This window comes from Hypomesus nipponensis, chromosome 11 (genome assembly GCF_054491055.1).
Source record: "Hypomesus nipponensis isolate SF chromosome 11, ASM5449105v1, whole genome shotgun sequence".
Taxonomy (NCBI): domain Eukaryota; kingdom Metazoa; phylum Chordata; class Actinopteri; order Osmeriformes; family Osmeridae; genus Hypomesus; species Hypomesus nipponensis.
In genome coordinates, this window is record NC_140371.1 from 8,665,846 (window position 1) to 8,691,640 (window position 25,795).

Genomic DNA, 25,795 nt, shown 5'->3' on the forward strand with positions numbered 1-25,795 from the left:
TCCAAATTTTAATGCTCTTAACAACATGGAAAAGTGGTTCGGATTGCTTCTGCAAATATTTTTTTATTGAAAACAACATTGCAATCGCCTGGCATTGACGAGGGGGCGGAGAATTTCGCATCAGCTGTGTGCTTGGCCATCAAGTTGTATTTCAGACTGGACGTGCTCAGTTTACAACGCCAAAACACACAGATCACTTTGGTCTTGTCAATGGAACCATTTAGCAACTTTTTAAAACCATTCAGAATCTTATTGGCATCCATTTTGGCGTCTCGCGCTCGCCATCCACTCAAAACGATAACCTACTACCAAAGAATGTCTAATATCCGTAAACGGGCTCTGCTACTACTCTTAAGCCGGCTCGCAAGCCAAACAAGTGTGTGTGGCGTTCCTGTTGTTTTGTTTCCGGTCTAACTAGATCCGGTGTGGTGTTGTAGTTTTTCTAACGTCGGCAGTTGTTGCAACAGCATGTGAACGAAACTACAAAGTTTGCTTGGCCTAAAAGAGCGTTAATCGCACGATAAAAAAATTGACGCTGTTAATTTGGGTTTGCGTTAACGCCGTTAATAACGTGTTAAACTGACAGCACTAGTTAAAACACATAACTTCACTTTATCAAAACTAGCTATTTTATCAGTTATTTTGCAGATATTTACTTTCATCCCACGGACAAATAACTTAATAACATTTTTGGTTTAGACATAGGATCCTTGAATGGTGAACTGAGCTCGGGTAGTCGACGTCATGCAAGCCCAGCATGCACCAGTCAATATCATTAGGTGTGTTCGACATGGACTGCGGCTGCATGGAACGACCGGCGAGAGTAGCCGCTTGCAGTTGGGAGGGAGAAAAACCATAGACATAACTAGAGAGGGTCCAATTTCTGGGGAAATTGTTGGGTGTGCTTGTTTGCGTCGGTTGCAAGTGGGTCTGTTTTCCCTTCTAGTGATATTTTCAAGCATTTAGCCAACTCATATTGCATAATTCATTAAGAACACCCTTTGAAACAAGCAAACAACCATTGAAACAAGCTACTGCAACAACGTCACTGGCAGTATTTCAGATTGAATTGAGATTCATACAGTACCGTCTGCTAACTGAAAATAAGCCCCCCAAAACATAAATAAGTTTGATATTAATTTAGGGGGACATGGCTAAGTCAAAAGCAGTTTGCAAGAGGCAAGCTAGCTGCTGTTGCTAGCCACACTTCACTGATTGTTTGAAAGCGCCGGAAATTAGAACGTTTCTTTTGACATAATAATAGCTGTGGCATTGAAGACAGTACTGTAGCCTACTACTACACACTGCCAGTAGGCGAGCCGAGTCTGTGACTATGAGGCTAACGTCAAAACAAGACGCGGTCTCACTCAAATTCCAAGTTTTACACAAATCACAAAAATATGCTGACCCGCTGGCTGTCTTTGCAATCGCCATATCTTTAAAACACTGCTCTCCATTTTGATTTAGAATTGACCCTGGTACGAAATTAAGAAAATACTCATCAGACGCTGATCGACAACAGCTGCCGCAATCGTCCATGGAGGCTGACGGGGCTCTCACGTAGCAAACAAATCAAAGTTTTTATTGCAACCTACATTAAAATCGCACCATCTGGCTGTCTTCACAATAGTCATATCGTCATAACATTTCCCTCTTTCTGTTTTTTTGTGTAAAATTAAACTCTAAAATTACGAAAATACTACTGTGACGCTTTCTAGCATGGCTGCCGCATAAAAGACTAGGCAGTCTCACAGTCGACACCCACTCGTTCAATTTACAAAGACTTTCACAACCTAAATAAAAAATCAGAGATTGCAGTTCCACTCGAAATCGCTTTCTCAACAAAGGAATTTTTTGGGGTGGTATTTTTCATTCATAATCCAAGCTCCAACTTGCGTGCTAGAACGTCTCTATCACCTTGTATCCATGCGTTGTTGCTAACGTGTGCTGACGTAGTGACGTAGGTTAGTGAGTACCCTTCGTTGACAGAATGCACTTTTTTGCCACAAAAACTTTAACTCCTAAACTGTGCAACGGAACGTAAATCCGAATAGAAGCAACGCAATTGTGACCAAGACGAACCTTTTGACATCGACGTTGTCTATGTAGTCCAAATATTGACTGAGCCTTAGGGGCGCAAAAATAAACAATAATAATAAATATATATGTGAGATAACAATGGTTGTGCCCTTGCCGAAGGCAAAGCACACCTAAATATATGTGTGAGATAATAATGGTTTGTGCTCGCCGAAGGCAAGCACACCCCAATAAAAAGTAGATGCATTGGCTGTTGGGCGTGAGAAATGCGGCCGCCATCTTGGAAAGGTCAAATTCCTAGTTGCGTAAGCAGCAGAAAAAACAAGATGCCACACTACTCTGCAGCATATTCATGCTCTAATCGGCGATCTATCTCAAATAGGGCTCAGGGGATTACTTTTCACAAGTAATATTTAACATTACAGAACTATTTGTTGCATTTTGTGAATACAATCTTACCAGAGTTGAGAAATTAGGAGCAAGAAATTGTAGCTAGCAATCTAGCCTAGCCCTATGTTTACTGCACCGGCCGGTGTACACCCGGCTATGAACTGAGACTTGATAAGTTATACTCCATAACACTGACTTAGATGACACAACTGACACAAGAATGCTATTGTAGAAATAAAACAAATAACTGGTATAACATTGGCCAGCGAATTTTACACAAGTGGCACCGATTGTAGGTATTAGGGCAGTCGATATTTGTACTCTCATTTTATCATCTTATAATTTAATCTGAAACGGATCCGCTTTGTTATCATTTTTAATGCATCACTTAATGATTATATCTGTTGTCTAGAGAGCTGTGTTTGCACTATCCTTTGTTGTATAGAAGTCTAGATATCGCTGTGTAATCGCTCCCCTATGCACACTTTTCTAATTGGCTCTCTAGGTGGCATACCTTCTGGATATAGTTTTTCGTGTTGAAACATTTGCAAAATGTTATAGCTCTTGGCTAGTAGTGTGCATTCCATACATTATGTAATTTGTATATATTTTAAGAATGTGTATGGTTACTAGTAAATTTTGTAATGTTGAGGGAAACTGTGGTCCAAAAGAAAAGAAAAAGGCAATTTGTTGTTCCATTGTTTTTTTCAGGAGCGAAAGAAATGACAAAACCCAATGAGTTGTGCCTGTTCATGCCTTGAACACATCTGTTACATGTGTGTGACGGACAAAAACAAATATAAAAAGCTTCAAGTAGACTCTAATATAATGTTATAATAATGATAATAATCATATATTAACATTTAGTCATTTAGCAGACGCTCTTATCCATAACGATTTACATTAGGTACAGGGACATTCCCAGGGACATTCCCCCCGAGGCAAGTAGGGCCTTGTCCAAGGACACAACGTCATTTTGCACTGCAGGGAATCGATCCAGCAACCTTCTGATTAATAGCCCGATCCCCTAACGGCTTAGCCACCTGACTCCCTATTTTGTTTCTTCAACTTATTAAAATATTTGACTTAACTGCAACTATCTGTTTCTGCTTCTCTATCATGCGTGATTTGCAAATACCTATATTTAGGTATACCTATATTAGGGTAAGGTGACCAGATGTCCCCAGTTTTATGGGACAGTCCCTGTTTTTGGTTGCCTGTCCCTGGCTAAATACAGAAAAAAACTACCTCTGTCCCCGATTTGTTTTTGAAGACACAACATTAGGTTTTTCAATAAGATTGATAGTCAAACTGGAAATGTCTTCATTATCCCCCCCCCTTTCCCCCTCCCCCCTTTTCTGGGATTATGTTCCCAGTTTTGATCTCAGACGCCACTTTATATCATAACCTATATCAGAATATGATATTACTGTTAAGCCCAGTATAAATATTAAAATACGCCGAAACATGTGACCTGTATCATAGCTACATGTATGACCTTTGCAGCAAAAAAAACTTGTGAAAATCAGTTTGGTATTCAGTGCGGTATGATTAATTAAATGCGCTGACAGCTCATTGCCCCAACCAAACAGATTACACCTGAGTGGAGCGAGTGACCTTTCCAAGATGGCGGCCCCACGGCTCATCAGCGCCAATAGGCAGTAGCGTTCGATGAGGCGTCTATTCTTTATTATGTCTATGTTAAAAACGCCTCCTTAAAGTCGGACATTCCTGCTTCTCGTGGTTTGCTGCGTTGACGTCAGTCATGGCCGATCAAGCGCTGTTTGCTTACTTTCCTTTATTTATAATTAAACGTAGTCTTTCCCTTTCTTCAACACATTTTTTATTTAATTAAACAGTTTGGTCCGGATTTGAGCATTGGCGAAATTGAAGGTGTCAGAATAATGAATCAGAATGGGATTTATTTATATTAAATAAATAATAGTGTTTTTACTGAATGTACGTCGTGACTGCCTCCTGACCAAGTAAGTGACTTTAACTTGAAGTTTTTGTGTTGTGTTGTTGCTAATTCTTGTGTCTGGGGAGGGCTGTTAGACAGCAGCTATCCAGGCCGTTAAGTTAAGTAGCTAGCTAGAGATCTGTTCAGGGTACTTGCCGCCGCGTGAGACCCTGACCTTTGTTTACATAATTAGGGTCATTGTCAGCTGCGCCTTGCATATTTAAGGCGGTTAGCACTACAGAGGCAGCCTCGTCGCACGAAGACTCAGTCGAACAAAGACAAACGAGTCCACCTAGGAAGTCCAACGAGGAGGATCACCTCTTCTGATAAGTATCAACCTATTTATATTCATAATTAGATCATATTCTACCTAGAACTTATTCTTAGCTAGCATGTGTTTCTTTAGCATTCCTGTTCATTACACTACCCGTAGACGTAGATATGTCACAAAGTATATACGGTCAACTTCTAACCTTCACTACCTATCCAGATCTTCTCCACCTGCCCTTTCTCTTTCTTTAGGGCTCTGGAACTGCCAGTCTGCTGTGAACAAGGCAGACTTCATCCCGGCGTTTGCATCCCATGCTTCTCTTCATGCCCTTGCGCTGACAGAGACATGGATCCGCCCAGAGAACACTGCAACTCCAGCTGCTCTCTCCGTCAACCACTCCTTCACTCACTCACCCCGCTCAACCGGGGGGGGGGTGGTGGGACAGGTTTGCTTCTTTCCCCTCATATTAAATACACATCCACACCACTCTCCTTTACTGCCAAATCATTTGAACACCATTATGTGATGATAACTAATCCTATCAAAGCATGCTTAATTGTTCTTTATCGCCCACCAGGACCGCTTGCTGACTTTGTGGAGGAGCTGGACATGCTCCTCAGCGTCCACCCGGATGATGGAACCCCCCTGATAGTCCTTGGGGACTTTCCGGCGTAACCTCCGCTCCCTATCCCCCTCCCATTTCTCCTCTGTTGTAACATCCTTCCTCCCTCCCATTGACGAGTTCTCGTCCCACCCCACTAACACTGCCACTGACACCCTGTTAACCACTTTAACTGCATCACTTGACTCTCTGTCCCCTGTCAACCAGGCCTGCGCGATCTTCTCCCTCCTGCCCGTGGCTTACGGATGTTATTCGTGAAGAGCGGTCCACCCTTCGAGCAGCTGAGAGGAGATGGCGCAAGTCCAAAGACGGTCTGGACCTTGATAAGTATCATTCCCTCCTTAAATCCTTCTCTTCTCACATAACTGGTGCTAAATCCCTCTACTTTCTTAACAAAATTAACTCTGCTTCAAACCCCCACAAACTTTTCTCTACCTTCTCCACCCCTTCTTAACCCACCACCCCCACCCCCCCCACCCCCCCACCCCTCCACCCTGACAGCAGACGACTTCTCCTCCTTCTTTGAGGAAAAAGTCTCCAACATTAGCAGTCGGTTCCCTAAACCCACCTTTCTTACCCCCTCACCATTCATGACTGACCCAACTAAATGTCTAAACTCTTTCTCTCCCCTGTCCGAGTCAGAGCTCTCTGACCTAATTCTCTCTCATCGTCCCACCTCCTGCCCCCTTGATCCTGTCCCCTCCCCTCTCTTTCAAACCATCTCCCCCTCTATCATAATTTTTCTGCTCCTTGTCCTAAACTCCTCTCTTACCTCTGGCACCATCCCCTCTGCCTTCAAACAGGCCAGAGTTACCCCTCTACTCAAAAAACCCTCCCTTAACCCTGCTGTCCTCCAGAACTATAGACCGGTATCACTGCTACCATTCTTTTCTAAAACAATTGAACGTGCTGTATCTAACCAACTGTCTAACTTTCTCTCTCAGAACAACCTGCTTGACCCCAACCAATCGGGCTTCAAGACCGGCCACTCCACAGAGACTGCCCTCCTTTCGGTCACCACTGCCCTCCAGTCTGCCAGAGCGGCTTCAAGGTCATCCGTCATCATTCTGCTGGACCTTTCTGCAGCATTTGACACGGTTAACCACCAGATCCTGCTCTACAGACTTTTTTAGATTGGGCATCACTGGCACTGCACTCCAGTGGATCTCATCCTACCTCTCGGGAAGATCCTACCAGGTCTCCTGGGGAGGCAAACTGTCTGACCCTCACCAGCTCTCCACCCACAGGGCTCCGTCCTTGGACCCCTCCTCTTCTCTCTGTACACCACCTCACTTGGACCAATCATCACCTCCCATGGCTTCTCCTACCACTGCTACGCTGACGACATGCAGCTGTACCTGTTGTTCCCCCCGACCGATCCGGGGATTTCAGCTAGGATTGAAGCCTGCCTCGCAGACATCTCCGCCTGGATGACCGAGCACCACCTCCGGCTGAACCTCGCCAAAACTGAACTTCTCATCATCTCGGCTAAACCCTCCATCTCCCGCGATCTGTCAATCACCCTGGGATCTGCGACGGTGACCCCCTCATCCTCTGCCAGGAACCTTGGGGTTACCATGGATGACGAGCTCTCCCTCACGGCCCACATCGCCGCAGTCTCCCGGTCTTGTAGATTTACCCTCTACAACATCCGGAAGATCAGGAGATACCTGTCTGAGCACTCCACCCAGCTGCTAGTCCAACACTGGTCCTCTCCAAGTTGGACTACTGCAACTCGCTGCTCGCTGGTCTCCCAGCATGTGCGACCCACCCTCTTCAGAGGATTCAGAACGCGGCGGCCCGCCTGGTCTACACTCTACCCAGACGCTCCCATGTTACCCCGCTCCTCATCTCTCTCCACTGGCTACCCATCAACGCCCGTATCAGATTCAAGACCCTGGTACTGACCTTCCGAGCAGTGAACGGGACTGCACCCGTCTACATCAAGTCTCTCCTGCAACCTTACACCCCCACCCGTCACCTACGGTCTTCTTCAGACAACCGCCTGGTGGTCCCACCGCTCAAGACTGCCCGGTCCCAACACAAGCTCTTCTCCTGCCTGGCCCCCCAATGGTGGAACCAGCTCCCCACCTCCATCAGGGACACTGACTGTCTCCCCACCTTCAAGAAAAGGCTCAAGACGCACTTTTTCTGGGAGTACAACGGCACTTAAGAATGCTTGGCTGGACTTGTTAGTTAGTTTCCTCCAGGATCACAATGACTCTTATTAAGTGACTCGTTGCTCTTTTAGGTTAGATATAACAAAGCTAAGTCTGAAATATTTTACTGTTGATTGTTCTTCTACAGGTACAGTCCTGCACTTTTGTGGTTCATGTTGTTTTAATTTGTAACTTGTATAACTGCATGCTCTTATGGGGCTTCCCTTTTGGCACTTGTTTAGTTTTTTCACAATGTATGCTTCATGTTTTGGCTACTTGCAATGTTTGGGACTATCTCGTTGTTATGATCAGTGACCTATTCTCTTTTGTAAAGCTCTCTCTTGGAAGTCGCTTTGGATAAAAGCGTCTGCTAAATGAATAAATGTAAATCTATTCGCCATGAAAGTTTGCACAGACAAGGAATTTGCTTTGGCAGGAAGGTGCATACAGTAAACATATAGGAATCTTAAATTTAAATATGTGGTCTAACTATACTAAGGATACATAAACTAGCAATACTAAGTGGAATACAATTAAAATAAAATATACAATAAAGTAGAATAATATAGCTGCAAGCAGCAATGTGGTGGCCAAGCAGGTCAGATGACCCAGAAGAAACTTTCGACATCTAGTGACTGAGGTGCACCTGGCTTCCTTTGCAGTGGCTTACAGTCTCGCTAAACAGAGAATCAGAGACATGACAAGCTTGTCAGCTTTGGCTGGATTCAAACCTCTGACGTTGGCATTGCCAGGACACCAACTAATCCTAGTGAGCTATTCTCAGTGCTGGAAATCACAGATTTCAGTTACTGGGTAAAAATTTGATTTGTCCAAAGTTTAAACAGCTGTAATTCAGTTCTATTTTGACATGTAAAGGTGATTGTGGTCTGAAGATAATCTGTGCCAAATGAGGTGAATATTTGATATTGACCAAAAACAGATCATTCATTTAAAATGGCGGCCACATCAATTCAGCTGGTATCACAATTTAACATCTCAGACACAGGATCGCCCCCTATCAGTTAGATGACACAACCTTTTGTGGACCTCTTTGGAACACGGTCCTGAGTACCTGTACCAAGTTTGATGTCGTTTCAGCAAATATTTCCTGAGATATGATCTCACGTCCTGTTTTGGCGGCTTCATCGCCGAATTTGATCAGCTTTACCGAAATGTGAAAGGGTTTGTGAGGCTTGATCTGAAGATAAATGACAATTTTTTGCTTATTGCAGCGCCACCTAGAGGTGAAATGGCATGACCTATTTGGACCTCTTTAGAACAGTGTCCCTAGTCCCTATACCAAATTTGGTGTCAATGCAGTAAAGAGGTGCTGAGATATGACCTCACTTCTTTTATGGTGGCTTGGTTGACGACTTTGATTGGCTGACGACTTTGATTGGCTGTTCCAGTCAAAAGTGTAGAAAATAAAAAAAACGTGATGTCTTTTGTGAGGCTTGAAGATAAATGGTGCCACATTTTTACTTATTGCAGCGCCACCTAGAGGTGAAATGGCATGAACTATTTTGGACCTCTTTAGAACAGTACAAAACACACGTCAAAGTTGTCGTGTGTGAGTCTGGCCAAACATGAAATAGCTGTGTCGTCATTAGAACCTGTGGAAGAAATTGTGATTTCCTGTGAGCTTACATTAGTCACTAATCAATAGAACTAGTCATTGGATACTAGTTAGTATGTTCTCATGTAAGCTTGCTATGAATAAGAGTAGATTGTGTCTGTGTCAGGGTTAATAGATGTTCGGGATCAGGAGAAAGTACTGGGTAAGCGTTCCTTGTCATGACTACAAGGAGAGCTTCAACTATGAACTCTCTAGCCGGAGAGTGGTCATGTGTTGAGAGCTGCGAATCTCTTTCTCTGAGACTGTTGTAACGTCATTATTGCCTGACTGTCACTATCTATGTTTGCATTCTTGTGCCCTATAAAAGATGGTCCTCCAGCCTTCAGGGCGGAGAGAGACTTGATTGAGACCTAAGCCTGGTGTTGTGTTGTCATTTATTGTCAGAGGTCTGGTTTTCTCTCCCAATCTGCAGATTGATAAATACTTATTAAAATCCAGAACTCAACTGAACTTAGTCACTCCGTTTATGAAGAGACGGACAAAACACTTTCTTCATCAAACCCCTGCAGTTGCTCTTGAGAAAATGCGCTCGGCTACACAGCCGGCAGTTCTCGTATCGATCTCATGGTACTTTGATGGCTACGTCACAGTGACCTAGCCTCGTTGCCATCTCAAGTCAGACAAAAAGTCTAACCAGAATCTACTGTTTCAAGTCAGCCGCCTGCAGCCGGCTGCAGCGCTGCGTGAAGTCAGTCTATGTCGAACGCACCTAAAGACTAAAAAAGCCTGCAAAAGCCTTTTTAAGGCTACCTTGTTGTGTATGATCATTGACCAATGCACTTTTAGTAAACCCTATATTAGAAGTCGCTTTTGATAAAAGCGTCTGCTAAATGAATGAATGTAAAGACGCCAGAGTAGGACAAAGGAAAGTTAATCAGATAGTTGTGTAGCGGCAGCGCTGCTGTTACCTAGAATGGCCTCCATTCTTTACCCCCAAAGAACAGCCTGTAATGTGGTATTACAGATATATCTCATATATTTGGTACTGGGAAATTAAAATTATTTACGGTCAATTCATGTTAATGAAAACATTTTTTTACTGTAATTTAATGGGTGCCAGCTGCCAGATTTTTTTACACTTTTTTTTTTACAATGTATGTAATACATTTGATTAATTGGGGTGTGCTTACCTTCGGCGAGCACAAACCATTGTTATCTCACATATATATATATATATATATTCTTTCTTTTTTTTGCACCCCTAAGGCTCAGTCAATATCTGTACTACACTGACAATGGCTGTCATAGTAGTATTTTCATAAAACATTTTCTATTGTACACATGCAATTTACTTGTGTAATAAACACTGTGTTTAAATGTAACCAATTAAATAACTGTCTTCTGATTTTTTTTGGTGGGGCGTTTAATCGAGGGCAGCGTTTATAACACAATGTTCATTTTTGGTGCAGTGTTTATTCTAGGGCGGAGTTTATTTGAGGATGGCGTTTAATTGAAGAAATATGGTTGCAAAACTAACTGTAACATGTATTGTTACTTTATCATGCTTACGTGGTAAGTTATTACACAAGTAAAACTTGCCATGCGGGAGGGGTGGCTCTCCAGTGGGCAATAATATTGAACTAATATTGATTGTGATAACACAATCTTCAACTTCCCCATTGTGTGTGAAAATGAGTTTACTTATAATAATTAGTTATCATAGTCTAACAAACGGTCACTAGAGTGAGAATCTTTTTTTAGTATGTATGTGTCAATATATCTTAATATACATATTCTATATATATATATTGTATTACAGTATACTCTGGGAGAAATCCAATTGGTGTAAATTGTATAATATTGTTATCTCCATCCTGACAGTTGTGTTTCTATTTACCGTTCTATTTAATTTGCATGTTAATTAGACAAAGCTTTAGCCTTGTGGGAAGTGTCTGTTCCAGAGAACTAGGCCAGAGAAGAAAGCTGTGAACTCATTACTGAAGCTTTTAAACGTCTATAATTTAATCATTCATTTGTTGAATGAGAGAATTCAAATCAACTGAGTGCAAGAACATTTGCATGTAGAAGTGTCTTTTTTATGGGACATACACTAACACATGTCAAACAAAAAGCACTAATTAGGTACAAGTGTGATACAGAGAACTACTTAGACGAAGATGACAAGTACACGTACAATTCTCAACAACCTTAACTTCTTTTCCTTCATTTGTTCTCAGCCTGTGGCAATACTAGCATTCTGTGTTTTGAGTGTGTTCTGAAAATGTCCTAGTTGTGCTGTGAGTTTGGAGCTGCTGTTTGGACCCTCTGTGTTGCTGTTGGGGTGGTTGTATCCAGGTGCAAACCATCCATCCACACTGAGCTAGGATGACACATGTAAATGTGACTGGAGGGCAGCCTGCTAAATGAAGATGCATTAAGTTTCTGTGTGTCTGTGTGTATGTGTTTATTTTTGTGTTTTTGTGTGTCCTGTGTGTGTGTCAGTCATCTCCACTTAGGCAATGGCTCATCAGTTCCTGCCCATCCAGTCCTTCGTAAATAAACTATATTTGGAACCATATATCATGTCTACATCATGTGACTTCCTGTTAAATCTCTGAACTAGAAATCAGTCACAAACAGTATCTTAGACCAGAAAATGATTAGATAATTAGAAGACATTAGGGAGGCGAAACAGTATGTCTGCAAGGCTAAAAAACGATATTATAGTATTCTTTTTCTTAAGAAATGGTACAAATATATTTGCTTGTTGCAAAGAAATCAATTTTTTTATTGCTTGGTCTATATCTAGCAAGCCTGAAATTGTGCTACTATTTATCTTTTGTCTGCTTCTTCTTGGTAGTTAGCTTCCTCTGCTAAAATGTTCGAAAGAGACCTGACCAAAGCCCTTATGGCCCAACACAGCAGTATTCCCACCTACAGCTAAACTATTTATGCCCAAAATGTGTGTGAGTGCATGTGTGTGTTCATGTAGAGGAATGCTACCCCTTTTGTGGTACATGTTTTAGGGAATTGTTGACACATTGGAGTGTTTGGAACAGATTCTGAGGCAGATATTGTGTCTGGCTGTATTCTCAGCATGGAGACATGCTGTTAGCTTAGCCAGCTGGAAAGGCGCTTCTGGGAAAGCTGAAGCATTTCATGCATATATATAGGAGGGAAAGACATCTGCATATAAAATACAAGACCCCTCGTCCCAGGCACAAAGCCTTAGCTTAGCTGCCACCAGCCCACAGCCTCTTCAGCACAATCACATTTGTCTTGTGAAGATTACTGGGCTCTTGAGCAGAGGGCTTATCCAACCAGTGGAGGCATGCATGGCTACGCAACAGACAGCCTTATAGAGCCTGTTTACTCCTACAACAACAGGAGATATTGATCCCCCCCATTTTCATCACCACCCTCCTCCAAATGAGAGTGGGATGAAAGAAATATGTGTGGGACTTACAAGGGCTGTGTTGGTTTTTTGGCCAGCCCATATCGTATTGGGAGAGGGTGCAGGATGCAACCTGTCTTTTGGAGTTCCTCTGGAGTCTGTATAATTACTATTTGAGCAATATAATTACCATTGTCTAACCACATAGCTATCTCATCACCTGTGTAGTACCAACACCAGTCCTTCTCCCTGTGTCACAGGTCCAACATTGTGACTAATATGGAACAAATTCAGGAGGCTTATTTATCCCCATGTGGGCAGAAAAGGATGTGGATATCCTTAGTGGGGATGTTGTAATTAAATGTTCTCTTTGAGCCTGTTTTACCACCTGAAATGCTCCCGTGATTATAGTTAGAGGGGGCAATGCTATGAACCAGTTTGAGCACTAAGGACATATTGGCCTATGCTGCTGTATCATACTGTAGGGATCAAGGAAAAAACGAAACACAGTATCCCAATCAACCCAAGTCCAGGTGTCGGCATGCAAGTCAGAATTGAGGTAGTGAGAAAATGTCTAAATAATAGGCCTACCAATCATATTATTTGAACTCAAACATAATAACAACATTAGTCCAAAGTTTTATATTACATGAAGCTCAAAAAACAGTATTTGCGGTCAAATTTTTGTTGAATAAATTGGCTCGCTCACATTAACTATTGATGTCCCTACCAAAGCTGATATTAAACTTACGTCCCTGAACTATAGTGTTTTTAAACGAGGGAAGTTACTATAGTGCTGTGTTGCACGCTTCTTGAACACAGCAAGCTTGGAATAAGAAAAAAAGTGATATGAGTAATGAGGGGCCTGTGCCCCAGTAGAGCTTTATGTCAAGCAATGCTCCTGCAGCAAATCTGTTGCTGTCTTATGATCAAAAGTTCAGTATTTGACACAGTGATGTGTGGACTTCAGCTTTGGATTCCAAAACAAACCCTAAAATCACTCTGGTGAACTGGCAGACTTAAGTGATGAACTGCTGGGCAGTTTTAATGAACTGGCACGCTGTTTTAAACTGAAAGGCTATTTTAGTGTAATGAAAGGCTGTTTTAAACTGAAAGGCTATTTTAGTGAAGTGAAAGGCTGTTTTAAACCGAAAAGCTATTTTAGTGAACTGAAAGGTTGTTTTAATAAACTAGCATGCTATTTTAGTGAACTGTCAGGCTGTATAAATGAAGTAACAGAATGTTTTAGTGAAATGGGAGGCTGTTTTAATGAACTAGCCATCTCAATTAATGAACTGACAAGCTTCTCTTTTCTAGTGATAGTATTTTCTAAACAAGCTATCTGTTTGGAGAGGCTCATCTGACAAGCTCTGGTACTGTATAAGCCAATGTACAGTAGGAAGAACACTAACTCTCAGATAAATAAACAACAAAAACAACCATATATGCCACCTCTCCAAGTTAATAAACTCTGTTTCAGATGGTGGATAGACTGGTTAAATTTAATTTGATTGATAATGCTCCAAGGTGTTGTTTAATTTTGTTTTCCTTTCACAAGTTACCGATTTAAGTCATCCGTTTAAAAAGAACAATTGTAAAGCCTGAAACTATTTACCCAGTGCAGAACCAATCAGAGCTCACAGCGGGCTAATGCTGTGCCAATCACAGCCTCACTGAGAAAGCTATAGAATGTTTCAAGTCAGAAACAACACTCAAAGCTGTATTTCCCCTTCAATATACACAGACTGATGGTGTGCCTTCCACAAGAATGTGGAGAACACATGAACTCTCAACATTCCGTAGAGTTTACGTGTTTTTCTCGACCAGTATAAGAATATGGATGTAATAATTCAGTGAGGTATTCCTGCCTCTGGCTGTTTTCCCCACACCCTGATAGTTTTAAGAACTTATTTACAGAGAAATCATGAGATGAGAAAAAACTACTCATATGGGGATGTCTAGACTGTGACTACCAGTCAATACTATTGATCTTCTCAGTGGAGGATCCATAGTTTTTTTCTGTTATCGTACCTCTCTAAACTCATCCTGCCCTGAACCCTGATTGGACATTATTCCCTCTGTATAATCTGTTCATTGGCTGGTCTAAGAGTCCGTGAAGATTGGTAGTGCGCATTTTAATATGGCTTGTATTCCGTGCCTTGGTTTATATGCATAGGGCTCACTAGTATGGAAGGCCCAGTGGGCAAGTATTAAGACGCCCTCGTGTGTCGTCTTTTGCAGACTTGAAGGCTATGGAATATGGAAGGCCCAGTGGACAAATATTACGGGTGTCCCCTCGTCTTAACCACATGTAAAAAAAATATATATATATACTGTATATTATTTTGCACGTCACTTGAAAAACACAGACTTGCATGCAAAGTCGCCGTCTTTTGCCTGCTCGGTTTGAACCGTGTCACACGTTGGCAATTACACACGTTATTGTGTGTTTGACTTCATGCAGCGCCAGCGGCGCCGACAGCCGGCTGCAGCTGTCGATGCTGGTTAGACTTTTTGTCCGACTTGAGACGGAGCAGAGGCTAGGTCACTGATATGCAGATTTTCTGTATACACAAGCTTATGTCTCTGTGAGAAAGAGGTTGCTCCAGGTGCCCCTAGAAGGACTTGTATAGATCTAAGAATGCACTTTGTGTAACCTCTGGAGAGCGAGGAAGTAGATAATAGTCTCCAAACTTAGTTAAGACCGCATCACCTGTGTGCCGTTTCCCCTGTGCATCATTTGTGGAATGTGTACTGTTTAAAGGCATGTTTTGGTGGTTACTATATCTGTACTGTCCAGCTAATGTATATAATTGTTATCTGAGAGACATTATTCACTCATGCTAGCCTGTAGTGGATTGGTGGCATGATCCAATGTCGTTGCTAATAAAACTAAGTCAACACTTCTATATTGTTGTGCATCCTTGGCCTGCCTTGACAGACATCTCATCCTTACGGTGCGTTCACACTGCAGACTTTTTTACCGCTCTGCACCGCCGGCCTTCCCACAGTGCATCACGCTTGGGGGCGTGTCAGACAGATTAATTCAGAGCTGTAGTTCTCTTAAATCACTGTTGTAGTTTGTATAATGTCATGGCAAATGTGCAGACAAAATACAACTTTTACACACATTAAGCAAAAATCCAATACGCATTCTGGATCTGACATGATCTTATCTACAGCACACAATAGGTTATCTTTTTCCACACTTTTTTTAGGCCGAGTGAAAGATTAAATGCCAACCGCACTCTATGTACAGTAATGGGTCTTGTTCCGGCTGGAAAAAAAGATGCATCAGACATAAACGTTGACATAACCTTTTATTATATTACCCGAAATCTCTACAAATCAATCGCTAGATTATGACTTGCCACTACACATTCACTGTATGGATAGCGAGTGGCTGCCAGCCAGCATTTCAGCATTGAATGTCAATTGTGTGCCGGGTGAGCTAGCTAGACTATGCAGCTAGCACAGAAGAAAGTTACGTGATGTGAAAAACGGAATTAAAGTACAAAATACAACACACCAGGGACTCCGACAACCTCAGCAACCCTGCGCCAGGCATAATTCTTTTTGTTTACATCTGTATTTTTGTTTACATTTTTGTTTACATCTGTAATTGAACATAGACATATCATACAATACTGGGTATGAAGACACACATACGATAAGTTGATCTTCCATCTTGAAATTGTCAAACCTAGAAATGTTTACCATGACCAACAGTTGCTACATTACAAGAAACGCTCGTTTTCACGCTCCTCATTTACATAAAGTTGAGAAAATCCAACTTTCGCCGCCCCGCTCGCCTTCCCACAATGCCCTACGCGGGCGTCAACGCCTGGTTTCATTGAAAATGAATGGGAAGCCGACGCCCCGCTCTGCCCGCCCCGCTGCAGTGTGAACGCACCGTTACACACACGTTATTGTGTGTTTGACTTCATGCAGCGCCAGCATCGCCGACAGCCGGCTGCAGTTGTCGATGCTGAATAGACTTTTTGTCCGACTTGAGACGGCGCAGAGGCTAGGTCACTGTGACGTATGCCATCAAAGTAGCGTGAGATAGATTCAAGGACTGCCGGCTGGGTAGCCGAGCGCATTTTCTCGAAAGCAACTGCACGGCTTCTAATGACGACACAGCTATTTCATGATTGTCCAGACTCACACGGGACAACTGTGACGCGTGTTTGTTTGTTTTGTTTTTAAATTTGGTGTTAATGTAGTACTACCTATTACTTCCTGCATAACTACTCGTTTACAACAGACTATTATTCTAAAGTGTTACCAGTGTTCCCTTCTCTGGGCATTTGTTGAATTGTCTGTATTTGGAGAGTTCTTGAGTGAGATTGTCTTTGTTAAAGTCGCCTATTCGTTACCTCTTCAATCAGCTCCTACAGACAGAGCAGCATGAAAATTGGCATATAACAAATTGACAACAGGCTCACTGGTAAAAGGTTGATCATTATAACACAATTAATTCAACAGTTATTCCCCCACAGTGTGTTGGTGATTGAATCCAATGTTGTTCAAGACAAGACCTGACCTTTCTGAAATGATTGGCTGTGCTGTGGCCTTTCAGAACCCACGCTCAATTAGACACTTTTAGAAGGAAGGAGTGGTTTAAGAGTTTGTAATTACATTTGCAATATTTACAGTTTGAATACAGCAAGAGTCAACAGGATCTCTCGAATAATGTACTCAAAACATACTTTTATTGTAAACAAACTGGATCTCTTTGATTCACAAAATGCCAAACATACCAAACAAATATAATGTGTGTATACAGTTAGTTCAGGGGCGTTGATAGACAAAAAACTGTACTGGGGCACAGGCCCCTTTTCATATCCCTTTTTATCAAGCTTACTGGGCACAATGCACTACTAGGCTATAGAAACTCCCCTTGCTTAACCCACTATACAACAGTTCAGGGACTCAAGTTTGATATGAGCTTTGGCAGGGACATCAATAGTTAATGCAAGCACGCACATTAATTTCCGCATTCATTTGAGAGCAAATGCAGTTTTTTTGAGCTTCATGTAATATTGTTTTTAGAGTCAAAATAAGATGATCGGTAGGCCTATCATTTAGAAACTTTCTTTAGCTTTGTAATGTTTTCTTCAATTTGAGGGTATTCACATCCAAATTAAAGGGAGGGTTTAGGAATTGCAGCTCTACAATATGTAGCCCCCTTTTTTCAAGGGACCAAAAGTAATTAGACAATTGACTCAAAAGATGTTTTGTGGACATGTGTGGGCTATTTTTCGTTGTTTCTTCATCAATTAAGCAGGTCTGGAGTTGAGTCCAGGGGGTATTCCAAGTAGCGGGTTTAGTGAAAACCTTGAGTTGTTTAACCCTGAAAAGAGGCATACTCAGAGTTCCACGTTCCAGAAAGAGAGGTAACGAAACCTTTTGGTAAGTTTCCATGGTAACTTACTCCTTGAAACTAACCTACTCGCTAGCAGGTTTTCCATGCCTTAGTCTGGTTTCTACAGATCCCCTCCCACTTTCTTAGCCTGATAGCGTTGGCAGACACAGCATATCATTTCCTGGTTCAGTCGAGCGATCTCGAACAACATTTAATTCGCTTAGTTATACGCCGGGAGACGATTTTAAGATTGCGGTTTGATGTAGGGCCTACTTTAATTCCCTGATGAATACCTAAGTTTACGTTACCGTTTCCTGTCACGATCTGTAATTTATTTTAGCAACATTCTCAGCCCCTGGGTCTTCATCGATAGTGTTTCTCGCCGTGGATTTGCACTCAGAATTGACCAAATGCCTTTTGGCACTGAAATAAATACAAATAATTGAAATTGTATTTGGTTTTCTTTATTGCCTACAAATAGAAATCTAACAATGAGTAGCTTATTTCTATCGGCTATCGTTCCTACAATTTACATGGTTCATATAATTCCTACAATTTACATGATGTAGGCTACCGTCCTGTAACTGTTGTTTCAGCAAATCTATTTCAACATTGTTGGGGGTCAATATATTGGCCGAACAACCTAAACGAATTCCCCTATGGTTTGAAGGAAGATGGGAAACTGAACAGTGTATTAACATTAACCAAATAATGCCAATACCAATGGAATTACAGTTATTTGACTCTTTGGGTTAAATCAGAGCAGGAATGGTCAAATTAAGGTTAAATAATATAATCATTTTATCATATTGCAAATGAATGCAATCAATGAAGTTAACTCTTATGCCTACTCTACCATGATTATTGTAAACCAGAGATAGAAAGCATGAGGTGAGGAAGAAGGAGTAGGCTTAGGACAAGCCAGAGCTGAGGAGAAGGTCTCAGGAGATCAAGAATCCACAGAACAATGCTTCACAATTCAAGACCAACTACAATCACACCAGAATCTTGACCCTTACTTATCAACATGTCTAGCAATGCTACAGTAAGTTACAAAGATGTGACAGCCATCAAGTTGAGACTCCATCCAGTAACTCCATATTTTACCATAAGCGAGCTGGGGGCAGGTGGATAGCCTTACAAGATCAGCCTTTATTCTTCTGCCCTATGTACAACATCTCTTGGTCAAAATAGAAATTCAGAAAATTCAACAATTAATATTAATGTAGGTTATTGTTCCTACAATTAACATCACCTGTGACCATGCATCCTCTCGTAACTGGTGTTCCAGTAAATCTTTTTCGAGATTAGCCTTTATTCTTCTACCCTAAGTAGGCCTACACCATCTCTTGGTCAGTTTTTGGCACTTTCTTCACGAGGTGCAGTTTGTACAACTAATTTACTTGTAACATGAGATTACATTAGCTACATTTCACTGTTCCACATGCAAAATGCACCTGCCATTAAATGAACATCTCACTATATACAGCATTCCCTGTTGTCAGAATGTGCAAATCTTTTTTATATTCAATATTCTCTTAATGTCAGTGTAACTGACAAATACAAAAAAAGCCTGTAAATAAAAGTACATGAAGAGCGAACTACCAGTAGGCCCTAGCTACCATACATAGTAATTCTCTGCATCCATTTCTGCGGCAGCAGTCATTAATGTCTCTTCGCCATCTTAATCATCATCATCATCCTTTGATAAAAAGCATTCTGTTGAGGGAAACTGCTACTACAAGTTGAAATAGCCACATAAATTGTTATTTAAACTTTGTATCATGTCGAATATGATTAAACCCATGGTGACGTCGAGGCTACAATCACAAGCGTAGCCTATAAGCAAAATATGCATTACCTGTTCATAGTATCTTTTTATATGTAATATAACATTGAACATGCTATTTTATTAAGTCCACCACTTTTTCTCCTGTAATATTAACGGACAGTGGGGTTAAATGTTCAATGTACGGACTGGCTATTGCATTCAAATAGTAAATGCATTGACTCGGCAGCAATTGTCTCCCACGCCAATTGTAGCTAAAGGCTATACAGCCGTGTTGCTTTTTTCCGGAATATGTGCTCAGATTGATGCATGAGCACAAAATAAAACTTATATCTAAAGTGTGGTGAAGTAGGACAAGTTTTTTGTTGTCGGTTGCCATGGTGAATCCTAGTATCGGAGCTCCATAGATGTTGGCTTTTGGTAGTATTCATGCACGCGCTAAACTCAGAGTTGATGTACTCCGAGTCGAATTAACTAATGCATATCAGGTGTTCTGGAACCGAATTTTCGGAGTTTCCCATGTTAGACTAACTCAACTCTGAATTCAGGGTTAATCTCAGAGTTTGTTGAACCTGCTACCTGGAATATCCCCCAGGTGTGGCATTTGCATTTGGAAGCTGTTGCTGTGAACACATAATATGCGTTTGAAAAAATCCATCCGATAGATAGCAGGAACACTAGCAATGGCCAACAGTTTTGTACCTTCTGAGGAAAAAAGAACGCACTGGTAAGCTTGGCAACACAAAAAGACCTGTGGCCTCATGTATGAAGGATTGCGCAGCTTTCACACCAGAAGATGGCGTACGGCCAAAACTCGAAAAGTACTTATGCACAGAAATATTCACATGTATAAAATCAATCGTACGCCAGGTCCTGCGCACCTTTCCTTTATAAATCACAATCAATGTGAGATTGACCACACGTGAACGAGCCACTGACCCCGCCTTGCTGTAAATGCACTCCTGTGGTCATTTCTTTGTCTGAATTACCGTATTTCTTCAAATAAACGCCGCCCTCAAATAAACGCCTCACCAAAAATGAACGTTAAACTCTGCTGCGTTTATTCAAAGAAATACGGTGACTGTGAGATTGAGGTTCTGACAACTGAGTGTGGAGGCGAGAAAATGTGTCCTGTTTGGCGGCCTGTCATCAGGTATTAGCGACAAAAGAAAGTCGGCGGAGTGGAAAACTGTCACTATTTGCACCCTTTCTTGTTTAACCTGTATCACTTTGAGATTTAGCTAAATGTAAAGTGCATTACAAATAAAATCATTATTATTATTATAGGGCCATAAATGCTGTGGGTTCAGTGAACCGGACCATGGCAGAAATTAAGAAAAAATGGTCCGATGTAAAACTTTATGAAGAAAGGAAGAAATGAGTGGTGGCACATCGTAACAGCATGGCAGCTATAGGGTTAGCGTGACATGCATTTCCTGAGTGATTTTGTTGTTTGTTTGACACCCTCAAGTTTAACAGAAGTTATTAAGTGGTGGCGGATTAAACAGAAGGCTATATAGCATTTCCCGTTTTGAGTTTTGGCAATTTGATGTGATCATCAACATTAATAATCAATCTTTTATTTCTTTGTTTTTTGAATAGTCAATGTCATAACCGTAGTAGTGAAAACTTTATTCTGTAATATTTGGTGAGTTTCGGCACTTTTCAGTTCGAATTTGCCACGTTACAGAGCCAGACAAGACTTTACGGACGGTCCGCACATTCTCACATCTGCTCAAAAGTTTCTGTGACGGCCCGCACATTCTCACGTCAAGTAAATCTTTATACATCACAAAGCGTGCATGAAAGCAGCGTATGCAAGCTTTTTGTGCGTACGCAACGTTTATACATGAGGCCCCGGGACGTCCGAGGAAGACAACAGTGGTGGATGATCGCTGGATCCTTTCCATTGTGAAGAAAAACCCCTTCACAGCATCCAGCCAAGTGAAGAACTCTCAAAGAGTTGAGTTGGCATATCATCATCCAAGTCAACCATAAAGAGAAGACTTCACAAGAACAAATAGAGACGGTTTACCACAAGGTGAAAAACATTCATATGTCTCAAGAAAATAAAGGCCAGATTAAGCTTTTCCAAAAAATTACGAAAGCAACCCAGGAGTATTTTGAAGGCAAAGAAGTGGAATTTTTTGCAATGGCTAAGTCAATCACCTGATCTCAACCTGATCAAGCATGCATTTCACTTGCTGAAGAAAAAACTTAAAGCAGAAAGACCCACGAACAAACAACTACTGAAGACGGCTGCAGTAAAGGCCTGGCAAAGCATCACAAAGGAGTAAACTCAACATTTGGTGATGTCTATGGGTTTTGTGAAAGAGTTGTTGGGCCTATGTACAATGAATGTGTTTTAAGAGAAGTTTACAGTTGGTTAAAAATCTTGATTCAATGAATGTTGATTCAACTCCATTTGGCAGAGAGGCCACCTGTAGTTTTTATGACACCTAACTAGGAGACGTGAAGTCTAGAGATGGGAAGTCTGAGTGACCTGGGAGCAGGGGCGGCGCCAAATAATTTTTAATGCAGGTGCTGAGGGGGTGCCAGATCACAGTTAGGGATGGGCAAACAATGCCTTGTGAAGCTTTGGTGGTTTCTTCCAGATTGTGCCGGCCCCATTTTCTCACAGTAAAAGTTAAAGAATATCTTCCGAGGTTCCTTGCACTGGGGCGCGAACTCGGGTATTCAGACTCGCAATAACAATATGTTGTCAAACAACGCCTTAACCAGCAACACCACCGGAAAGGCTGTAACGTATTGATGCGGGTGGACGGTGTTAATACGATATAGTCTTTATATCAATTAAACTAGATTACACAGATTTTTTCCTATTCTTCACATTTGTGATATGTAGGCCTATGTGAACTGGGGGGACTTTATTTTACTCGTCATTATTACTGTTCCTCAACATTTGTTTTCTGGGCACTGTATAGACCTACCTAGTCCCATGTTATGTTTCATTTAATAAAATAACACAACACTCAAGTGCACAGATTTATAATTATTACAATACGGATTTGGCTAAATAATAATGACTAATGGAAGAAACTCAAGCAATTCCTGGTGCTGCTTCTCTGGCAATGTGTGATTTGTCTTTAACAAGAAGCGGTGGCTTCGTTCCTTCTATGGCTCTGGTTCAGAAGAGCGACAAAACTTCGAACCAGTTTGTGACGTTTGAAGCATTGAACGTCAATCTATCACGTGGTTTCGTAATTTGATACAAGCTCCAAAACATTTTTTCGAAACGTATTGCGTATTGGTTTTGCGACACAAGCATCGATGCGTCAGTGCCATACGTCCCATCCCTAATTACAGCATCCGAATGCTGTGTGTTGGGCACACAAGTTGCTTTGAATGAAATTTCAAATTATAACTTAATTAGGCTTTATTCATTATTTTTATTTATTAAAAATGCAGTTTTTTTACAGAGAAGTTATATATTAATAAAAGTCATGTTTACCGGCAAAGAACAGCCTGTAATGTGATATTACATATATATCTCAAACATTTGGTACTGGGAAATTACAATTACTTTACGGTTAATTGATGTTAATGAAAAATATTTTTTTTACCATCATTTAATGGGTTTAATCTGGCGTCCCAGCCACCAGATTGTTCCTTTTTTTACAGTGTTGATAATATTATTATGTTTACATCATACATCAAATAAACATTAACTCTGTACTTCACCCGACTTCAGCTTAAACGATTCATTCTCAAAAAAAATTGCCACGACAGTTTCAGACGTCAAGCAGTTGTTACCTGCTATGGATTCTCAAAAAAATATTCAAAATTAACATTCTATTTATGTTTATTAGGGCTGTGAAAAAAAAAATTGTAATCAAATTAATCACAGGTTTCTGTGGATGAATCATGATTGATTACATATTACCAATTTTCAGATTTTTTGTCATTAGTGTGCGTCTTTGATTTTGCGGTACCTTGATGCTCAAGTCACCCGTTGCCACTCGCAAAACGTTGGTGAACCCCTCGTCCTCAACAATATCAATCGGTCTACAGTTTTTTTGCAATACATTTGGCAACTGTGCTAGTCACCTTGTCACAGGCAGACTTAGTGAGGGCCCTATATACACTGTTCAGTGAGGGTGGTTTGGCACATTTTACTTGAACTCCCCTCGCCGACCAACGCATGCTTCGCGTTGAGGTGGTATAGGTTACTTTAGGCTGGTATTGCTTCTGTGAAACGATAGCATTCAGTCATTTAGCAGACGCTTGATAACGTCTTCCCGCAGTGTGCATATCACTTTGGTTTTATTGGATGTTCCATCGTAGTTTTTTTGGAACAAAACTTCTCATCCAGAAGTTGCAGATTGGGTGGAATTGTGGGTATATTACATTAAATGTGTTAAACAAAAATAACAAATTAATCCTGTAATTTAATCATAACGCGTTAACGCATTATTTTTCACAGCCCTAATGGTTATGTTAATTTGTCCAATATTTTTGAGTCCCTGAAATAAAGGAACTGTGTATTAAAATGTTTGCAATTCCCAAACGTTTCATTCAATATTTGCATCTCGGTTGTTTCATTTCAAAGCTATGGTGGCGTATAGATAGCCTGGTCCTACCAGACTCTCATACATTTCATTTGCACAGAGAGTCTGGGATTGCTCCATTGACAATCGTTAACTTCCTTGAAGGCGGGTACTCTGTTGAAGTTTAAAACTATTGGATCTGCCGTAACCAATCGCTAGAGTTCGCCTTAGCCAACTCCTTCACCACTAACGGAGCTAGCTGTAAAATCAAACGTATCCCGAACCCTGTGGGGAGGAGGGCCACAACATCATGGCCACCAACAAAAATCAGGAAGGATTGCTCTTGCTCCGGCTTCAACTTCTGGATATTCAGCAGCGTTGCCACAGCTGACCGAATAGCTTTGTTTGCATCTTTCCCCGCTGCCATTACTGAACCACAAATCAAACTAGCGCACAACATCAACGTCATTGTTCTCAGCCACTCCCTCTGTTCGCTGATTGGACCTACAAAAATGTTGTTTCCAAAAACCAAGTAATACACCGAAATGCCAGACCTTGTACAGAAGCAAAATGAAAATTGAGCGGAAGTACGTAGGAGGGCAGAGCCAGGCTAGCATATGGAGCCCAAATCAATTGCCTTAAATTGTGTCACGATCCAAATATTTATGGACCTAACTTATGGACCTGTATACATACAGCATCCACCATGGGTAATATTAGGTACAAATAGGTAATAATATATATTATTACATGGCAACGACGGTACGAGCGTTCTGATTGGCTAATGGGTAGTCATGCCAGCCGCGTATTGCCCTCCTCGCCGGTCAATACGGATCCGTATTGCCCTCTGGCGTCAGCTTCAAAAGGAGCGATATCGACGAGTCAGCTGCTGAGTTTTACTATCCAGATGATGCTGAAAAGATTTGTCATCAAAAGTGAGGATGAAGACTAGACTCTTTGAATCACTTGTGTCATTATTTTGTGTTGAAATTGAAGCCATTTTAGCAGAACCATGTTGTCCGCTTTCTATCAAAAGTAATGAGTTGCTAGGCAACACATAAAACACAGCGTGAGAAGACTTGAGAGCTAGCTACAATTATCCTAGAGGTACCATTTATTTTTGTTTACAAAATGAAAAGAAGCTAAAAATGCCATATAATAAACTACTTACTAACCTCGACCGTTCGGTCATGCTGGGAAATATCAAACCTCGGCTTTGCCGTATCAACCTTGCTATAGCTCGGTCGATACGTTCCAGCCTCAGTTTGATATTTCCCGGCATGACCTCACTCTCGGCTAGTAAGTAGTTAATAAAAAAAGCATGGGTCCAACATGGATGATATTATATTTAACATGGCTTTATCACATGACTTAGACAACCCCATCCCTCCTTTTAAAATTATGGATGTGTTTGTATGGAGTGTGTCTGTCAGACAGACAGACAATTGTATTTAAATAGATGTTATGAACGATGGTGGACCAACACATTATCAGACTAGATTTATTGCAATCTTGCCAGCATTTACATGTAAATACTTGGAGCAGAGAAAGCCATTTCTCCCATCACTGGGTTTGATATTCTTCTGTGCTCCAACTTTTTTACGGATGGATGTGCACCTGCTCAATCTAATCCTGGAGACGCAGCCTGACAAGCCATGCTAAAGGAAATCACAATATCAAGGGGCCATCATTTTTCACTCTGCAAGTTATGTCAACACATG

At 41.3% G+C, this 25,795-nt stretch overlaps 1 protein-coding gene across 1 annotated transcript in view; it reads right to left on the minus strand.

Moving 5' to 3' along the window:
* Positions 1–25,795, minus strand: part of LOC146267973 (CUB and sushi domain-containing protein 1-like) — a 268,877-nt gene that overhangs the window by 1,195 nt on the left and 241,887 nt on the right. The gene's annotated exons all lie outside the window — the stretch shown is intronic.